Source organism: Peromyscus leucopus, chromosome 5 (assembly GCF_004664715.2).
Source record: "Peromyscus leucopus breed LL Stock chromosome 5, UCI_PerLeu_2.1, whole genome shotgun sequence".
Taxonomy (NCBI): Eukaryota; Metazoa; Chordata; class Mammalia; order Rodentia; family Cricetidae; genus Peromyscus; species Peromyscus leucopus.
This window is the reverse complement of record NC_051067.1, coordinates 73927183-73946456: the sequence shown is the minus strand read 5'-3', so window position 1 is coordinate 73946456 and position 19274 is coordinate 73927183. Positions and strand designations below refer to the sequence as shown.

The window sequence follows — 19274 nt, the reverse complement described above, 5'->3', positions numbered from 1 at the left end:
CACACACACACACACACACACACACAGAGAGAGAGAGAGAGAGAGAGAGAGAGAGAGAGAGAGAGAGAGAGAGAGAGAGATTATTATTATTTCTTTGAGCCACCACCTAATACTGAACATTTCCCAATGGAATTGAATGGCTTTACATCACCAACAGAGTGCAGGCAGAGACAACATTGGGGAGGAAAGAGTTACTCCGGTCATGATTGCCGAGGGTCCCCGGGCATCATGGTGGAGACATGGTTGACCAGCTCAGTTCTATGAGGAAGAGGCATCACACAGTGGTGGACCAGGGAGCAGAGAGGGAGAGCAGAGCTGGGAATAGGGACTGGGCTATCACCTTCCAAGGCACACCCCACATTCAAAGGGCCCCACAGCCTCCCTCAATATGACCATCAGTTGGAAACAAGTGTCCAAACATGAGCCTTGGGGGCGGGGAGTGGGATAAATTCACTGGACACAGATCGACTATTTAGTGTAGTTAACCATGTCGATGAACATAGCATTGGTGTTCGGGAATTTTCAGAGGTAAAAGAAACCGTGACTCTCTTGCTTCTAATTTTGTACTGAACTGAAGGCTGAAGAATAAGCAGGTTGCTGAACCCTGATAAGGTTTCTGGGCTTGTTTAATTTTATTCAAAGCACTTAAAACTAAACAGAAAAGATGAGTTGTATGTGTGTTCTGAACAGGCAATAGAGTTGGTGTGCTTTTCTATGGGATTACACACCAGCTCCTTGTTCTCTAAAAAAAATTTAAATCATATTTAATTCCGTGGATATTCTAGACAAAGTCACGTAAAGGACTGTTGATGCTGCAATGCCTTTGTTTAACATGTACATGAATGCTTTTCTCCTGGTGTCCTCTTGAAATGGACGAACCCTGCTTATGAGCTTTTCACATTATGGGGAACTCTTACTTCTGACCATCAAATGATAGGTTTCAAATCCACACTCTCGTGTGTTCAGTTCTAATATTCCTATCAAACAAATCAAAACAAACAGGAAGTCTTAATCTTTGGAAAGCTTTGGAGACCGATCTAACAACCAGGGTCTGACCAGCTGATTCTGAGAGAAAATCTGGAGGAGAGCACTCTGTCGTCGCAGGTTGCCCTCTAAGGCTTTTTCACAATCACAGTGCCCACATAGGATGGGTGCCCTAATGTGGATATCGGTCTCACCAGCAACAGAGGAAAAGGCTGGAGGCACCACTGAGGCCAGCACTATGTCAGAGACTGTAATCTAAATATGACTTCTCCCAAAGGCAATTCTGATTTCTGAACTGCATGTGTGGAGCAAGGTGAAGCCACTTATGTATAAAATAATAATCCTTTATGATAAGGTTGGGTCTATTCCAAAAGCACGAGGTTACATTTTTATATTAACTGTTCAGTGTAGCTCTCCACATTGGCAGAACACAATAGAAAAGGTGTACAATCACAGAGGCAGTGCACCAAATTCAGAATAAGCATTTCATTTCCCAGTTCTTCTATATCTGCCTTCCACCCTCATAACTTCCCACCTAAAAGAAAATAAAAATTAAAAAATACATAAATAAGACATCTTGCCAACCCCTCTGGGCACAACCTGCTCCTTTTTCAACCTCTGCCTTCTCTCACTCCCATCACAGCTGTTGAGTGTCCAGATCCGTCGTGCATGTACCACTCTGCTCTTCCATCTTCCCTGCCTCTCCATCACGTACTCGTTGGTCATAGTGACACTGGGAGCTGTGATGTGTCATGCAGTAGACCCTTTTGCCCCAACAGCTTTACTTGCAAATGTTCATTGTAATGAGTTGTTGGTTGGTCTGGTCCAAGGTCTCTGGCTTCTGCTACACCAACATCACTGGACCCTCACCGGAACTCTTCTCAGATATCCTGCTATTGCCCTGAGTCATGGAGATCCTTCAGCTGTAGTTCTGCGTGACTGGTCCCTTCATGCACTCCAGTAGCTCATAGATGAGGTAGATGTTGTGGTGGGCTAACTCAAAGCCCTGGGTCTGGGCCTGGGTGGTAGCTGAGTTGGTCAGTCCATCAGCTCTTCCTCACCCACACCACCAGGGCCAGCTCTCCTGTGCTGCCCAAGTGAGGGGTGGGACCAGCTCAGCCTGGCCTTCAGGCATCAATAGGGCTTCAGGAGGCAGCCCAGACCACCACCATGAGCATAGCTTTTGGTGATAACATGGACCACAGACGTCAACACTGAGGAAGGGCCACAAGCCTAGACATCTCCATAGCCTCAGGTGGTACCACAGGCCTCTCACCTCAGGCTGTCTGTCACCACCCTTGCATCTCCAGCTCTGCCTCTCTTCAGAGCATGCAAATGACTCTGCTTCTCTTTCTCTCCCCTCTCTCTACCACATGGTTGCTCATCTTAGTGGCCCTGCCTGCACTTGATTCAGAGTGGGACTCTGGCCATCTTCCAGCTGCCTGCACCAGTAGGTGGCGCCAGGTGGGCCAAGAAACTCTTAATATGACAAAAATTATCTACAAAAACTGCGCTTCAACAACCATCATGGCTAGCAAGGAAATACCAAGGTGTCCCCACTGAAACAGAACACAGCATCTGCAACAAATCCACTTAACATTGCCTGGAATTTCCAGCCAGCATTTTTAGGAAGAAAATTAAATTAGATGTTGTGAGAAGTGGAAAGAAGACATGAATGTGTTATTATCCAAGGTGACAAAATTGTGTTCTTGGACATTCTGAAAAAAAAAATCACAAACTATTAGAATTAAAACTCAAGTTCACTGTACTATACCAGCAAACAGGAGGATAACAATAATAAAAAAAAAAAAACTGGAGAGTGTTCTAAGGGCACCAAACACTTAAGAACTGGAAATGAATGTAACAAAGTCGGTGCCGGACCCTAACAGAAAATCAAAGCATGTCACTGAAAAAAAAGTAAAGAACATCAAAGTAAATGTGAAAAAATAACCTTGCAGGGTTCTTTTATTTTAACTTGGTCTCATTTTATAATTTATAGAAATGTGAGGAATAATTAAAACAATTGAGAGAAAGTTGGAGTGTCAATACAAAAGATTATTGAAGCTCTGATGTATTGGCACAAAGATAGAAAGTAAGCAAATGGATAATATTGAGCAGAGATTGAGAGATAAATCAGGTTGATCCCAAAGCTGTATGAGATAGAGTGTAATCAGCTGAACGTATGGAGAAATTAACATAATTTACTGTGTTTCTTATCTTCACAAAAATCAGCTGCATGTGGGTCACATGCAGAAACAGAAAAATCTACAGTCACAACACACATTTATGAACAAGATATAGCAACCAGAATGAGAATACATTTCAATATTTACCTTTGACAAGGGACATATGTGCAGAATATATCCTATAAATCAGTAACAACAAGAAAATATATTTTGAAAAATAAATCAAGAGACTCAAGAATGAACTTCAAAAATAAAGATGCCCAAAAATACGTCAACTTCATTAGGAGTCAAGGAAATGGAAACTGAAGCTAAAATAATATCACTACATATCCCATAAGCTATAATTACAGTGAACAACATCACATAGTGTCAATCCCGTGAAGCAAGTGTCAGCTGTATGTGACAGGTAGAAGTGCTCGTCCACACAACCACTTTGCAAAGCTCCTTTAAAATATCACTAAGAGGCTGTTTTCCTGCTCTGTGAGTCAGCAGTCCCACATTTAAGTGTCCACCAGACAGAAATACATATGCATATTCATTAGAAGACATGTATAAACATTTTCCTGGCTGCACTACTCATGGACGTAAATAATCCAAATGTCCTTTGTAACAGACTGGATACATTCTGACATATTCTCTGAATAGAATTCTATATGAGAATAAAAATGAATTGTTCTTCTTGGGTACACCATGAATGAATCTCACATTATATATATATATATATATATATATATATATATATATATATATATATATATATATTAAGCAAGAGAAGCTAAGTGTGAAGGGTGCATGCCACATAACTCAAGAATATAATATTCAACACCAGGAACATGTATTTACCATAAGAAAAGCAGTACCCCGAAGGGGACAGCATTAACTGCAAGAACTATGGGAAATGGTGATCTGCACCTTGTGTGAATGGTGGAGCCTAGATGTGTTCATTGTAAAGCTCAACAAATGTCACGTAAGATTTATGTTAATATAGATCAGTTTACTCAATATATGTGACCCTTAAATCTTAAATATCAAAATGTTGATAAGGACTAGAAGAAATACTTCTATTTCTATTTGAAAGGCTCATCAAATGCTACCTATCTCCAGAAAGTACTGCACATAAAAATTTGTGCCTAACAAACCTCTGCACACTTGAAAATTACCAACTTTTCCATTTGCATGATCATCAATATAATATATAAAACCACAAAAAATATATAGTAAATATTACCATTGAGAATGCTTTCGGTGTATAAAATATATTGCATGCATGTATGAAGGTGCCACAGTGAAATCCTTTATTTTGTGCAATAAATTTATGCTAATAAAGGAAATTATACAAATTTCTGAATTTGTACTGAATTATACAAATAAATATATTGTCTTCAAAAGAATCCAAGAGGTTGGCAACCTAACGTTGGTTAACCTAGCACCATGGCTCATCTTCAGTCTTGGTTCCTTTTACTGCTTCCCTACCTACCTTCATGGATCAGTTTTGGCTTGACAATTACCACAGCAATCACAAGATGTCTGCCAACAGGTTACACACATCTTACCCTTGTGATGGTATCCACAGCATGAAGGAAGGCCTTTCCCATTGTTGAGCTTCTCTGAAGTCTTAAGGCAGACTCTTTCTCAAGTCTCATTAGTTACAGTTATATAACATGCCTTTGCCTAAACCAATTACAGGAAAGGGGAACAGGAGAGTGTAGTAAACTATGTAAAATCTATCAGAGTCTCACCAACCAAAGGCATTGTGGAAGAGATGGATACCAGAATAGAACTAGAATTCTGTTATCAGGGGAAGAGGACAGAGGGACAACCAAAAGACCATTCCAAGCAGCCAGCAGAATCACACTAAAGGAAGCACAGATAAATGATTCTTTGGTGTCGTTCACAGCATTTAATTTTTACATATTCTTTTTGGTCCTAGTTCTATGAATCTATGAATTCTAAGTATTATTTAAAATTAGATAATGTAAAACTTCAAGTGAGATATTGGTTTGTCTTTTTCTTGTGTATTATTTCTTGATGGTTAATAAACTAAATATGAGGATTCATTTTTTGTAAGTTTTAAAAATACTTGTTAGCTTTTTTTCAGTATTTCACACAGCTCCTTCACCCATTTTTTAATTTTAATTAAAATCTAATTACTTCATTTCTCCCTCCCTTTCTTCCCTCTAACCCCTTCTATGTACAACCTCCTCCTGGGTTCCTCCCTTATTCTCTCTCAAATTCATGGCCTCTTTTTCTCTAATTATTATTTTTACAAATATAAACTCATAAATATATAAATATAACTTACTGAGTACATTTAGTATTGTTTGTATGCATATGACTTTAGGGCTGACCACTTGGTATAGGATAATCAATTAGCAGCTCATCTTTGGAAGGGATTATTCCTCCCCGTCTTGGTAGTTATTAGTTGCCCATAGTTCTTTGTCTAGGGGTGGGTGAGAGCCTATGAGATTTTCCCCTTCTGAGTCAGCATGTCTATTGGCATTGGCATTGTTCAAGTCATGTTTAGGTGGCCATACTGTTGCAGTATCATGGGTACAGCTCCTGTCACTTCCAGGAGACACAATCTCATAGCAGACTTCCTGGTCTTCTGACTCTTACACCTTTACCACCCCATTTTCCATGAGTCTTAGGTGCAGGAATTGCTTTGTAGATGTGCCTGTTGGGGACAGGTTCTCCATCATCAGTTGATATTTGCATTATGACCAGTTGGTTTTCTGTGATGGTCTCTGTTTACTGCAAAGAGAAGCTTCTATGTCATGGGGTAAGAGCTACATTTATCTATCAGTAAAAGGAAAAGTTTTAGAATGCAATTAGGAATTATGTTGGTCTAGTAAAGTGGCAACAGTAGGTTCTCTAAGATCAATGACCTCACTAGCCCTGGGCAATTAGCCAGGTTTCTAGTACTAAGCATGATTTATCTTCTGTTGAGCAGGCCTTAAATCCAGTTTGATAACTGTTTGTTACTACCCAGATATGAATGCCACTATTATACCTTTAGGGCTATTTTGCATTGCTGGTCATTATTGTGGTTCATAGACATTAGATCTCCTTTTATCAGGGATGGAACAGGACCATGGAGTATTTCTTAAGCTTTCTATGGCCACAGTTGATCAACGGTGGAGCCATTTAGTTGTATTTGGAACAGTAAAGTTTTAAAACCCATTAAAAAAAGATGTTTGGCATAACAAAGTAACTCCTACCACATCTTACTAGGAATTTACAATGCCAAGGCTTAGTCTTGGAGAAAGTAGCATGATACAGCCAAGGTACTAAATTACTGTAAGCCATAAACAAAACAATAACATTGCTCTGTAAAGTTCTAGAGGAAAATTGAGGCTTGTATTAGAATGGTTATTACTTCTGTCTCTGCAGCTCCCTTGCCAGGAAAAGGAAGGAGTTATTTGGCGAAAGGTCTTAGTAAATGAAATAACAAGGATAAACTTCAGCATTTAGGAAAATTCCACAGGCCCATAAATTAGCATAGTAACTTTTAAAAACTAATATGCAAATCTTAGAGAATTGCAGTAACTATGCTGAGATACTTTAGATCAGAGTTATAGGTAGAATTTAAGTCAACAAGTTATTTATAAGAACAGTATCCCATTCTTTATAACTATATAACAGCCCTCCCTTAAAACCTTAGAAATTCCTACTCCTATGCAAAAAGCCATTAATAAGTAATAAAATATTAATAGTAAGAATATAGTGGTATCCTTGGCTTCTAACCAAATTTAAGCCATTAGTAAATCAAGTATACATGCCAGTTAAAAAAATCCAAATGCCAGTAAAAAAAAATCCAAGTGGAATAGTCATTTTGTTCTCTTCCCTTTAATAATAACTTTTAAGTTTGTGTTGGGTGTTGTGGAATAATTCTTATAAAAGATAACTTAGATGTAAAACTTTAGACTCACCAAGATAGGATAGAGTATTTTCTCTAATGTTGTCAAATGGACTGGATATTGTAACTTTAATTATTAATAACTATTTTTGGTGTATAAAATCTTATTAAGATAAAGTTAAAACCTTGCTTTCTAATTAGACAAAAGGGGGAAATGTTGTGGAATAATCTTCTGTACACTGTGACTATGTATTACTTTCATTGGTTAATAAAAAGCTGACAGACTGGTGACTGGGCAATAAGTTAGACAGGAAAAGCTAAACCAAGAATGATAGGAAGAAGGAAGATAGAGTCAAGGGAGACACCAGCCAGCTGCCCAACAATGAGGATGTGTAGAAAATGAGGTAACAAGCCATTAGCCATGTGGCAAATCATAAATAAAAATATGGGTTAATTTAAATGTAAGAGTTAGCTAGTAACAAGCCTCAACTATTGGCCAAGCATTTATAAATAATACTAAGTCTCTATGAGACAATTTGGAAGCAGCTGCCAGGACAGGGAACAGGCAGTCAGGATGGGAAAACTCTACCTACAGTTGGAATTCTAGAAACATTATATAATGAGATGACACCTGCATTATAAATAGGTAAATTGTTTGTAATACCTAAGGTCCTGTCATTATTCTAGAGATTTATGCACTTTTCACTCCAGACATAAGATGTAGAGAAAAACTACTTTTAAAAAGATAAAAGATATCCACTGACCTTTTCCATCTAGCCGGTTGTTTACCAGAAGATTCTTCTGTCTTGACATTTCCTTAACTCTACATTGGTTACTCCCAACTCCCGGGATGGTACATTTACAATGGAGATACTTTTTAAAAGACTGTGAGTTTTTTTAAAAAAGAACGGGGGGGGGGGGGCAGTTTGCAATGAAAATATAAAGTAGATGGATGCAGTGAGTTAAGTCAAAGTCTGACTTTATATTTGTCTTTACTTTCTTTTGTGCATTTATTCTTACAAGAATTTTATGGGGAAATAAAGGAAACAATAATGTATATAGCTTTATAAGAGAACGCATTCACATAGAAGTGAATACACCAGATGACCCAGCTTTTCAGTCACAACTATGAATGAAATCTGGTTCTCAAGGTTTTCCCACTCAGACCTCAGTTCCTTCAGACATCATAGCTTCCAGCTCTGATTGCATCATGTGATGGAAAATGCATGCCTATTAGAAACTGAAACTGGACTGTTACAGCACTTCTTGACTTTTCAGAGTTCTTGATGTCAACCAGGTTGTCAGGGGCACTGAGGCTTCACAGAGAACTGAGCAAAGGGGTGGGATGTGTTTCCAGTAGGACATACTGGATAATTATATTCTCTGTAGAAATGACAATAATAGAATAGGCTGACAGTGCATTCTTTGCATTCTTATTCTAATAATTGTTCCAAATTCTACTCATGATGTGTTCTGTATTTAAAGTTATAAAAATGTTTTGGTAGCTACAAAGTGACTTTAAAATCCTTAGGACAAGTCTACCTTAACTTCCTGTCATTTTATATGGGTTATCTGCTGTCTATCCTAGCACTTGTAAATTAAACTATCCCTCTTATTTTTATGTGTGTGGATGTTTTTGTCAGCATGTATGCCTGTGTACCACATGCTTGCAGTGTCCACAGAGGTCAAAAGAGAGGGTTGGATCCCCTGGAACTGGAGTTACAAATGGTTGTAAGTCACCATGTGGGTTCTGGGAATTGAACTCAGGTTCTTTGGAAGAGCAACTGGTTCTCTTAACTGCTGAGCCATCTCTCCTGACCCATTTAGAGTTTTTATAAATAGAACTAATGCATTTCCTCTAAAGGATCTATGGTACATTTGTCTATAAAATCTATCAGCTTAAAAATAATGCAATATCTGGAGGAACTCTGTCAAGAGTGGAGGGAGGAGACTGCCTGCAGGACATGTGCTTTTGGCCCAGGACTTGAAATAAACCCAAGTGAGAGGGAAGAAGAGGCTCTAGCCAGTCCTATGTGCTCCATCAATGCTTCAGGCCATTCACTGACCTTTGGAGGATTGCTATCATTGATAGTAGAAGGCACAAAAGAACAGCAGCTCTGCCCTTTGCAAAGAAAGAATTCTGATGTGTAACTTCTGTTTATATGTCTAGTCTTTGTTCTCTTCCCATTTGGTGGATGTTTAAAATATAGTAAGTAATGACGCTTTTCCTCTTGAATGACAATATGTGTTGAGTCATCTGGTCCCTGTGTACTGTTTGCAGTGGACAAGGGGTACCAACAACTCTTATACTCAAAATGAGTTCTAATGTCACCTGCAGTGAATGTCATGCTGCTGATTGAATGAGAATCCTCAACATTAGTAGATTGATGAGTATAAGCAGCATAAGTGTGGGTGCATATCTATACATTAAATATACCTAAAAATGAGATAGACTGTATGCCAAAACATGGGCATTTAAACCATTCTACCCTTAAGAGAACCTTAAAGACTTAGCTAATAGGCAATGGGTAAGCAAATCTAATGTCTTCTGCAGGCCTACATATTTACAACATTCTGTTTGGACACACACCCCTGGAACCTCTTGGACCACAGCATATTTTGTTGTTGTTATGGAAATTAGAAGAAATTGAAATGTCATGTGGTGAAGAGCTTCATTCTAAATCTGTTTAAATTTTAAAAAGATAAAACAGGCTTTTCTGTGACTTTTTCCACACAAACTAACCTAGAAGCTTCTTCCCTATGTGCTAGCCTTCACAGAAATAGACAGTGCTGTATAAACTTCTGTGGGAAAAAGGCCATCAATAGCCTTAACTATATGTGAACCCAGACACTACAGTAACAATTAACCTGTACGATACACCCATTCATGCAGTAGTAGCCATGAATGTTATGGAGTAATCAACAGTTTTCTGATTGGATTTAAGGCCTGTTCCACAGCAGAGGACTCATACCTGGTACTATAAGCCTGGCCTAAAACCCATGGCTAGGGAGGTTATATGTTCTGGGGGAGAACCTACTACTGTTATGTTGCTAAATGATCATAACACCACACTTCTTTCTAATATTCATCCTTACATTGATTGACTTGTGCAGTTTTCACTCATCAGAAAAGCTTGCTATTGCAAGAAAAGTGGTTAACATAAAGATTCACAATTAGTCAAAGTTCAGCAAAGAGGTGTCTCTGGAGAGCCTGGCTGTAAATAGGACATCTGTATCCCACCCATCCACCCAAGACGCAGGGAGCATCATGGAACAGTCTTTGTAAGGGGAAGGGGTCAGAGAAGTTTAGGGAGAAACTGTCCTCTGGACACATTGGAGCAAAGGCTGTTGGGCTCATGAACTCACAGCAGCTGTGGCTGCCCACACAGGATCTATACAAGATCAAGCCAATCAACATTCCAGTGTGGATGTGGTAAGTGCTCACAAGACTTTTGACAGTTGATGGCTGCTGGGGGTGTGAGGGTCCATCTTCTCTAGGAGTGACCATGCTCCAATGGATAGACATACTCTCATGCATACATGGGCAGCACTAACTATACTCAATGGTTTATGAAGGGAGAAAAAGAAGATATGAGGTTGGAAAGTGGTTGGGTGGGGTGTAGTTCTGGGAGAAGTTGGAGGAGGTGAGTGAGAAATGGATATGATCAAAATACATTGTATGAATGTGTGAAGTTTTCAAAGAACAGATAAAGTAGAAGTTAAAAGTGAAACAGAAAATAAACAACAAGCAAAAATCAAGACTAGTCTACTGTTCTTTTTACTCTCTTCATTTTAAGATGCTGTGACCATGTGGATCTTAAGAAAGTAATGTTCAGTTCTGGAACATTTGTCTAAACTTGCTCTCAGGAACTTAGTTCTCTGAAGACCACTCAATGTGAAGCAAACATTAGTAACTCAGTTCACCCCCTTCCTCCTGCTGCTGAAGATATCTTTCATCTAATGCTCATTCTAGGGAAATTGAAGCAAATGCATGTTACTCTAATATGGAGAATAACTGTCCATCCCTAGGGAGAAATCATCTTGAGGATTAATATCATCTTTAAAATTAAAGGAAAAGGTCTAAGTATTGGAAATTAATACAAAATAATAAAAATAATGTAAAAGCCTTAAAATATTGAAGTCTAGCAGGCTGCATATAGAAACAACTGAGAAAAGAGGCAGTGTGTTGTAAAAGGAAGATAAGTGTCATGGGATAAGAGTCAGAAAGCAAGGCTAAGTTTCCCCAGGCCAACAATTAGTAAGTTCTGTGTCCCATGTAATCCAAACACAGTACCTGTATAGGTCCTTAAATAATTCCAATAAACATTTACTAAACACAGATGACTTTTGGGCTATGTTGTCTCTAGGCCTCAATTTCTTTACAATAAAAGCAAGAAATGGGCCTCGTCCAAGATCTCTGTCTCTAGGGGCAGGAACCTAGAAATGTGCTTAGGAAAGGCTCCCTAGGCTATTTAAATAAATCAATTCCATGAATCATTAAGGTGGAAATCACACTCTTCTTGTATGCTTTATAAGCCCAGTATATAGCTCTGCTTCAAGGCTTCCTTTTTCTTGGGAGTAGAGCATAAAAAAAAATTCTAATTTGAATAAATATCAGTCACTATTTGGGGGGACAATAATGAAGAGAGGGGAAGTTGAGAAGATAGATGGACAGTACAGATTTCAGGAAAAAATAAATCATGGACGGTGTCCAGCAAAACAGTGAGCAGCAACCACACAGCCCAGGCAAGGGACTGGGCAGCAGTTGTAGCTGGAGACCTCCATCAAAATAATAGAAGTCTCAAAGGCAGCTGTGAAGTGATTCTCACTCTACTGAGAGGAGTACACCAGGAGTGATCCTCTGCTGACCAGCATACCAACCTTAGAAACCCTTTCAAGGAGAAAAAGACCAACGCCATCTTACAGAGGATGCTTGAAGTAGCTCTTTGCCTCTTGTGCTGTGGATATCGCTCTATATAAATAAAACACTGATTGGCCAATAGCCAGACAGGAAGTATAGGTGGGACTAACAGAGAGGAGAATTGAGGAAACAGGAAGGGAAGGGAGAGACCTGCCAGCCACGGCCATCAAGAACAAGATGTAAGGTACCAGTAAGCCACGAGCCACGTGGCAACTTATAGATTAATAAAAATGGGTTAATTGAAGATAGAATAACTAGATAGCTAGAAGCTTGAGCCATTAGGCCAAACAGTTTAAATAATATAAGAGTCTGTGTGTTTATTTTATAAGTGGGCTCTGCGACTGGTGGGGTTGGAGGGAGCTGGAGAGAAAACTCTCCAACTTTTGCTAGCAATGCAGACCCCCAGCAGCAAGCTGAAGAGGAGCCTTCAGCTCAGATGGGACCCACTGCTAGGGACTAGAATGCTCTTCTCTTGGCAGTACAGACACTGAAGTCTTCTTTCCCAGCTTGTCCTTTCTTTACCGTTTACTGGTTCAATCAATCCTATATTCTGTTTGGTAACTATGGGTAGCTTGTCTTATAAACAGTTATGTCAAAACCTAAATTACCTAAGCACCTGCAAATTAAATTAAAATACCAAGAATCAGAGGTGAGGGGAGAGGAGAAAAGCAACAACAACAGACAGAAAAGTAGAAGGATAGTTTAGCTGGGATAAAAAAAAAAAGGACTCCTGAAGTTTAAAGGCATAAACAGAAGTGTTACATAACATCAATGATTCTGGGATTTTTGTTTTGTTTTGTTTTAAAGTCAGTCAAATTTCAGCTCTAATGTTCTATGAATTCTTGCTAGATTCCATTCTAAATCGATCTCAGGCTAAAAGAAAGTCCCTGAGCTCTGTCATAAGGAACCCTGTCTATTTCACAAAATTTGCCAATTCCACTATTTCTTAACTTCATCAGAACCCATTTCTCTGCTCTGAAACGCTTCCCCTAAACCTGAGTTTCCTTAAGATATATTTGAGTGGGTATAACTTCACCTCTGGGGGTTGGGGGAGAAACTCTAGCTTCAATCAATGTGAGTCATTTTCGCTGGGACAATTGTAAAAATGTAAACTGTTAGGAATAGAAAAGAGAAGTAAGAGGATAGCTTAGATGGAAAAAAGATTAAGTAGAGGCATTACACAATCATATTATTCACAACAGTGGAGCCCAATCCTGCATGACAGAGAGCAGCTTGTCTTTTGGGATTGTTCCTCAAGAGAGAGAAAGGATTCCAGGCTAGATTTTAAAATCCAAAGCACCTAATCTAAGAACCACTAAATATTTGTATGGTAGACTGAGCAATGGAGCTAGGATGCATCTTAGTATGTACATTGTGTACAGCAAAGCAAAACAAACATGTTAGCACATCCATCGGATGACAAGGCAGATCACTCCTAGTCTATTTCTAGAGACTTGAGATCCTAGATGCAAAGTAGCACTATATGAGGTACTACTAAATGAAGGGATAAAATGCTATAGGTGTGCCTTACATATTTAATATAGCACCTTCATTATTTGACTTTCTATGGACAAAAATAGTTTTTGTTGGTCTACTTAACATACTGAACTTCTAAATCATTAATGATTATCTTATGCTATCAATACATTCTGCAGGGTTTCTAGAAACTAAGCAACTATGCTAACAAAATAACTATCATGAACAAATATTTATATAGTACAGTGCATGTTTAGTGAGGTCCTCTCTCTCTAGTATGACATGTATTTAGTGAGTTTATCTCTCTGTGGGACTTCTTCATCCTTAGATCACAAACTGGAGGATGCCCTGGTGTCTCTGCCAATCAATTCCTTTCCTAGTCATTGAAAATACCTGAAAGAAGGAACTTTAGGAAGTAGAGCCTTGTCCAGGCTCAAATTTCAAGGGATGGGGAAGGCATGACAATTGCCATGGTGGCAGATGCTTGTGACACAACTTGTCATGTCTCAGCAGATCAGGAAAGAGACAGCTCAGGCTGGAAGCAGGGTGGCTTTCTGACACATAAGGCCTGACCTTAGTGACCCAACATCCTTCAGCTGGTAACCTCACCTAAAATTCTACAGCTTCCCAATAAGGCACCACTAGCTGGTGGCAAGTGGTCCAATGTAGGATCCTCTGGGGGACATCTTACATCCAAACCATCTAGTATCTAACATCAGGCCCTGTCTGTTTGCTTTCTTTATTAGCAAGACAATTACTTGTCCCAAGTAAACTAACTGTCAGACCCAATGCACTAACCAAATCATGAGAACAAGCTGTCTGCAGTAGCGTTTGGTTTTTTGTTTTTTTTTTAATAGGATACACTGTTAATTCTGTCATTCTTTACATCTGTGTCCACAGTTTTTGAAAATGGCTTCCCTAGCAACACAATTTTCCGTTAAGTTAGAGGGGTATAGTTGGCACAAATACTTACTAGATTTCTTGTAATAATGTACACAGACTTCTGAAAATTAAAAATTCTGAAAAGGTTCCAGCCACCATAGTCATGACTGAAGATCTGGTGTCCAGTGAGATCCGTTTGACGTTGATTCTCTCTTGGTCTCTCTTCTAAACGTTCCTAACTTTGTCATCTTTTACGTTTCCCCTTAAGCCCAATAGTTAAATGTAAACAACAGAGACAATTAGCTGTCCATCAACACTGACATCTATAAGAGCCTGTGTGGCAACTTGAATCAGGTTAGAGACCCCGTGACCTGCTTCCATTTCTAAAACTAACAAACGCCTCAGAATCAAGTCTATCCCCAGAGAGGAGGCATTTTTTCCCCTCATTTTGGAACTGAGAAGGGAAAGTCATTCCAAGACACCCGAGAGCTGAGTCAGTCCAGTGTGCATCACTAGATTCAATAGTTCCCCTGTGAGATATTTCACTCTCTGGTGCGCTGCTGCCGGCAACAGTGCTTAGCACAGCAGTATGTCAGTCGCTGTAAGGTATGATGCTAGCAAAAAGTTAAGGGCATAAACAAAGCTGGAGAAATCTAAGGAAATATGGTGTCCAGATGACTCAGAATCAAGGCTTCAGAAGACCAGCCTTTAAAACTGTGCAGGTTCAGAGACAGAATGATACACATGGTACTGAGCTTTTCTTCATTTCATAGAATTTGTTCCAGTTTCATTAAGGTATAACTGACAAAAATTGGACATATTTATAATGTATATGTGTATATATATAATGTGTATATATAATACAGAATTAATTAATTAACTAACATATACATGGCCTCACATAACTTTAGCGTAGAAAAAATTTAAGATTTCTTAGTAATTTTCAGGTATGTAATACTTTAAGCCTAGTCATACTATACGATAGAGCTCTATAGATTATTCATTCCAAGCAACTGAAATTATTTGTGTTTTAGCCAACATTCCTCTCCCATCCCTGACTCCTGGCAACTGTCTGCTCTTCTACTCCATGCTACTCTGAGTTCCACTTTTTAAGGATTCCACATATAAATGAAATCATGCAGAGTGAAGGAAGAACACAACACAGTGTGAAGAACTTATGAGATGAGGGGAAATGCTTGGAAGTGGTAAATCTGCCAAAAGATTAATACCCCAAATATATAAGGAATTCAAACAAATCAAGAGCAGGAACATGAAAAATTAACACTTCAGTAGACATTTCGTTTTTATTTTACTTTTATTGAAAATAACTTTTCTCCTATACTATATTGTGATGATGGTTCCTCCTCCCCCAGCTTCTCCTAGATATTGCATACCTCCCCCACCAATAGGCATTTCCTAAAGGAAGACATAGAAATTATTAGCAAGCATATGGAAAAAGTTCTTAACATCACTAATTATCAGGGGAATAAACATTAAACTCACAATGAGATACCACCTCATACCTGTTAAGACTACAACTTTGAAAACAACGAAAGATGATCAATGTTGGTGAAAATAGGAAGAAAAGAGAACCCTTATTCATTTTAAGTACAAATTTAATATAGAATAAATAGTAAAAGTGCAAAAGAGTATAAAGGTTCTTTCAAATATTGAAAGCACAACTATGGGGCATGGAAATATGGGTCATCAGTTAAGAGCTCCGGCCACTTTCCCATGGGATCCAGGTTTGATTCCTAGTACCCACAGCGCAGCTCACAACAGTCTGTAACTCCAGTTTCAGGGGATCTCATGCCTTCTTATAGCCTCTGTGGGCACCAGCCACACCCATGATGCACAGTGGGGAAAGACCAGGCACAGAAGCAGGAGGCAGCTGGCCAGTGAATTGGCAGTCAGGAAGTAAAGAAATAACTGGAAATGGGGTGGAGCTGCATCACTAGGCTTGCCCCTGGCACCCCACTCTACCCACCAAGGCTTCATCCATCTCCTAAAGGTTCCACTTGATCCCACTCAGAGACCAAGCATTCCAGCACATGAGCTCATGGGAGATCTTTCATATTCAAACCACTCTTTAGAAATGGACTTGGATAACTAAATTTGAGACACAATTAATCACATGCTTATGGAATCACATATATCCTTCCATTTCTACATTTCAAAATTTCCAAGTAAAAGAAGTCAATTTGACTTTGTTTAGCCTAGAGTTTTCTTCTGTATTTGGCAACCTTTTTATACATAAAAAGACTAATTGCAACTCTAAAAGGACGTTTGCAACTTCATCTCAATCTAATGTAATAGACTCAATGCTTAGAATTTCACACTGCAGACTAGACTTTCTGTTGCTAAGGCATTTAGTTTATGTTGACAACACACAGATTTCAGCAGTTTTCCCTGGGATCAAGGCTGACAGTACATGTGTCAGAACTAGAATGCACTTCCTGCTAACTTTTTCATTTTAAGCAGGAGAAACAAGGCCAGAACTGGTAAATCACTGGGATACAATTTCAAGTTATAAAACACCTTTAGACTCTGTTTGAAAATGAGGAACCCAATATTTTATTTCTCTGTTTAACAATTATTTGAAGCCAAGAAAATCAAATTCCCATCCTTCAAAGCAAGAGTATTTTCTTTCATCTTTACTCCTAGAGAGGCTAGAGTCTGACGTAGCCCAAACACCTCAAAGCTGATTGAAATATACACTTTTCTTTAACTGGTTGCTTTGTTATATAGTTTGATGTGTTAAAACAACAACTATTATTATATGTTCTGAGGGCAAAATAAACCAAGTTTAGAGAGTAGAAACCTAGGTTCTAAAACTTTTGAATACATTCCATCATTCTGTGAGAACTTGATTGATTTTTTATACAAAATAACCCTCTTATACACCACTATTAAGAGTGTCACATGGTACAACCACTTTTGAAAAATACTCTGACAATTTCTTAAAAAGCTAAAAGTAATCCTATACTAACTTCCATCCACCCTACTCTTCAGTATTTATTCAAGAGAAGCTGAATCATATTTTATGTAAATATTAACACTTGTGTTGAATATTTAGAGCATTTTTATGCATAATAACAACTAAATATAACCCAAATATTCATCAGTAGCAGAGTGGACAGTGAAACACCAGTCAAATGAACCAAAACTTGTACTAATGAATTAAAATTACTGGCATCTTCACATGAACCAAGGCACTGGCATTGAACCTGATGAATAGAGACTGTGTTCATTGCTGTCAGTCATTGAAAGAAAAGAATTCAAGTTTCTTTATGAATGGTCTTGATAAAGCAAATAAAAATTGGTCACATATGAAAAGCCTCAACCCTGAGCATCCTTCTTATATAAATTGGTATTACCAGATATGTACCTTGAATAGATTTCGCATTTGGTTCAAGGAAGGAGTTAATATGCATAGCTCATGCTGTATACCAAACTTAATGTTTACTTGAAGGAAGGTCGCTTGTACAATGGTTTCAGTTGTATGCTGATTTAGCACTTACTTGTGGATCATAATTTCCATGAAAGAAAATTGACAGACAAATTATGGCTGTTCAGACTGGTTACCTGGCAGGCATTTTCTTGAAAATGAACGAAGTAAACACTTCAGAGAAAACAACTGCCAAAATGGTCTGTCAATGACAAAATTCAAGTTTAAGAAAACCTATATATACTACCATGAGCTTGACAGCTTCCCCAAATTAAGTATATTTCTGATGAGATCAATGGTGATGTTGACAAATGTGATTTTTTACATTTGTAAGTAAATGTGTAATCATTTGGAATAGATAAAGAACTCAGTAAAAGCAATATCTTTAATATCAGATATAAGAAAATTATGAATACATTAAAGGCCTTTTCAACCTGAAAGATATGTGTAACAGTGCAGGACTATACATTGAAGTGGTTTCAGACTGAATATTATAGATAATATTGAAGAAGGTATAAGCCTCTAACACGGCTCAGCAGTTAAGCACACCTGGTGCTCTTCCAAAGGACCCCGGTTCAGTTCCCAGCACTGCCCCTGAACCTCCAGCTCCAGGAGATCCTACACCCTTTTCCAGCCTCTGAATGTCCACATACATTTTAAAAGATAAAAATAAATCTTTAAAAAGCTAATTATCGCCTCATGTTTTAAATACAAAGAATATGGACATTCCCTGAAAAATGTTTTATTTAGTTTTTTGCATACATATATCTGTTTGAGCCCACATAATCTTCACATAGTTCAACCAAAATAAATTCTGCAATACATTAAATGCAGAAGCACATTCAAGTCTTACACTAAGCCTGATGTCAGAGAGATTTATAAAAATGGACAAGAATATAACTTTACTTTTCAATAACTCTTTATGTTATCTGTAAACATAAACCATTTATGGCTACTTTTCACTTAAAAATTCTATACTAACATGAAATGTATGCCACTATTGTCAAAACATTAAATGACAAACATTTCTAATTTTTTTATCTTAATTTATGACAGTGTAATTATTGACAGCCATAACTCACATAACCAAAATATCTTTGGTTATTAAAAACACATGTAGTAGTCTATGTGAGGTGATGAATCCAAAGTCAATGAGAGCATTTGAGTATCAGGAAAGGAAGTAAACAATTTCTATTTGCAGAGTTTCTGGGGGGACAAACCACAGCACAAATGCCAAAACAAAGCAATAAAAGAATTTAGAAAACCATCACAGAAATCAATCGCTTCTATATAACAATAACTTGTAGATTACACCTAATAAGGATATTTACACAGAAAAACAGAAATAAAATACCTCAAATAAGTATAAAAATGCAAGGCCTACACAAGAAAATCTCATAAACACACCCCTAGCAGACAGAAAAATGGCACGGGGATGCAATTTCAAGTTACAAAACACCTTTAGAGTCTGTTTGAAAATGAGGAACTCAATATTTTTATTTCTGTGTTTAACAACTATTT

General features: G+C 38.1%; 1 protein-coding gene and 1 pseudogene across 1 annotated transcript in view; one reads left to right on the top strand and one right to left on the bottom strand.

Moving 5' to 3' along the window:
• The window catches only part of Gpr158 (G protein-coupled receptor 158), a 360681-nt gene that overhangs the window by 219508 nt on the left and 121899 nt on the right, over positions 1–19274 (bottom strand). The window lies entirely within an intron of this gene.
• LOC119088090 lies at positions 9551–12050 on the top strand (annotated as a pseudogene).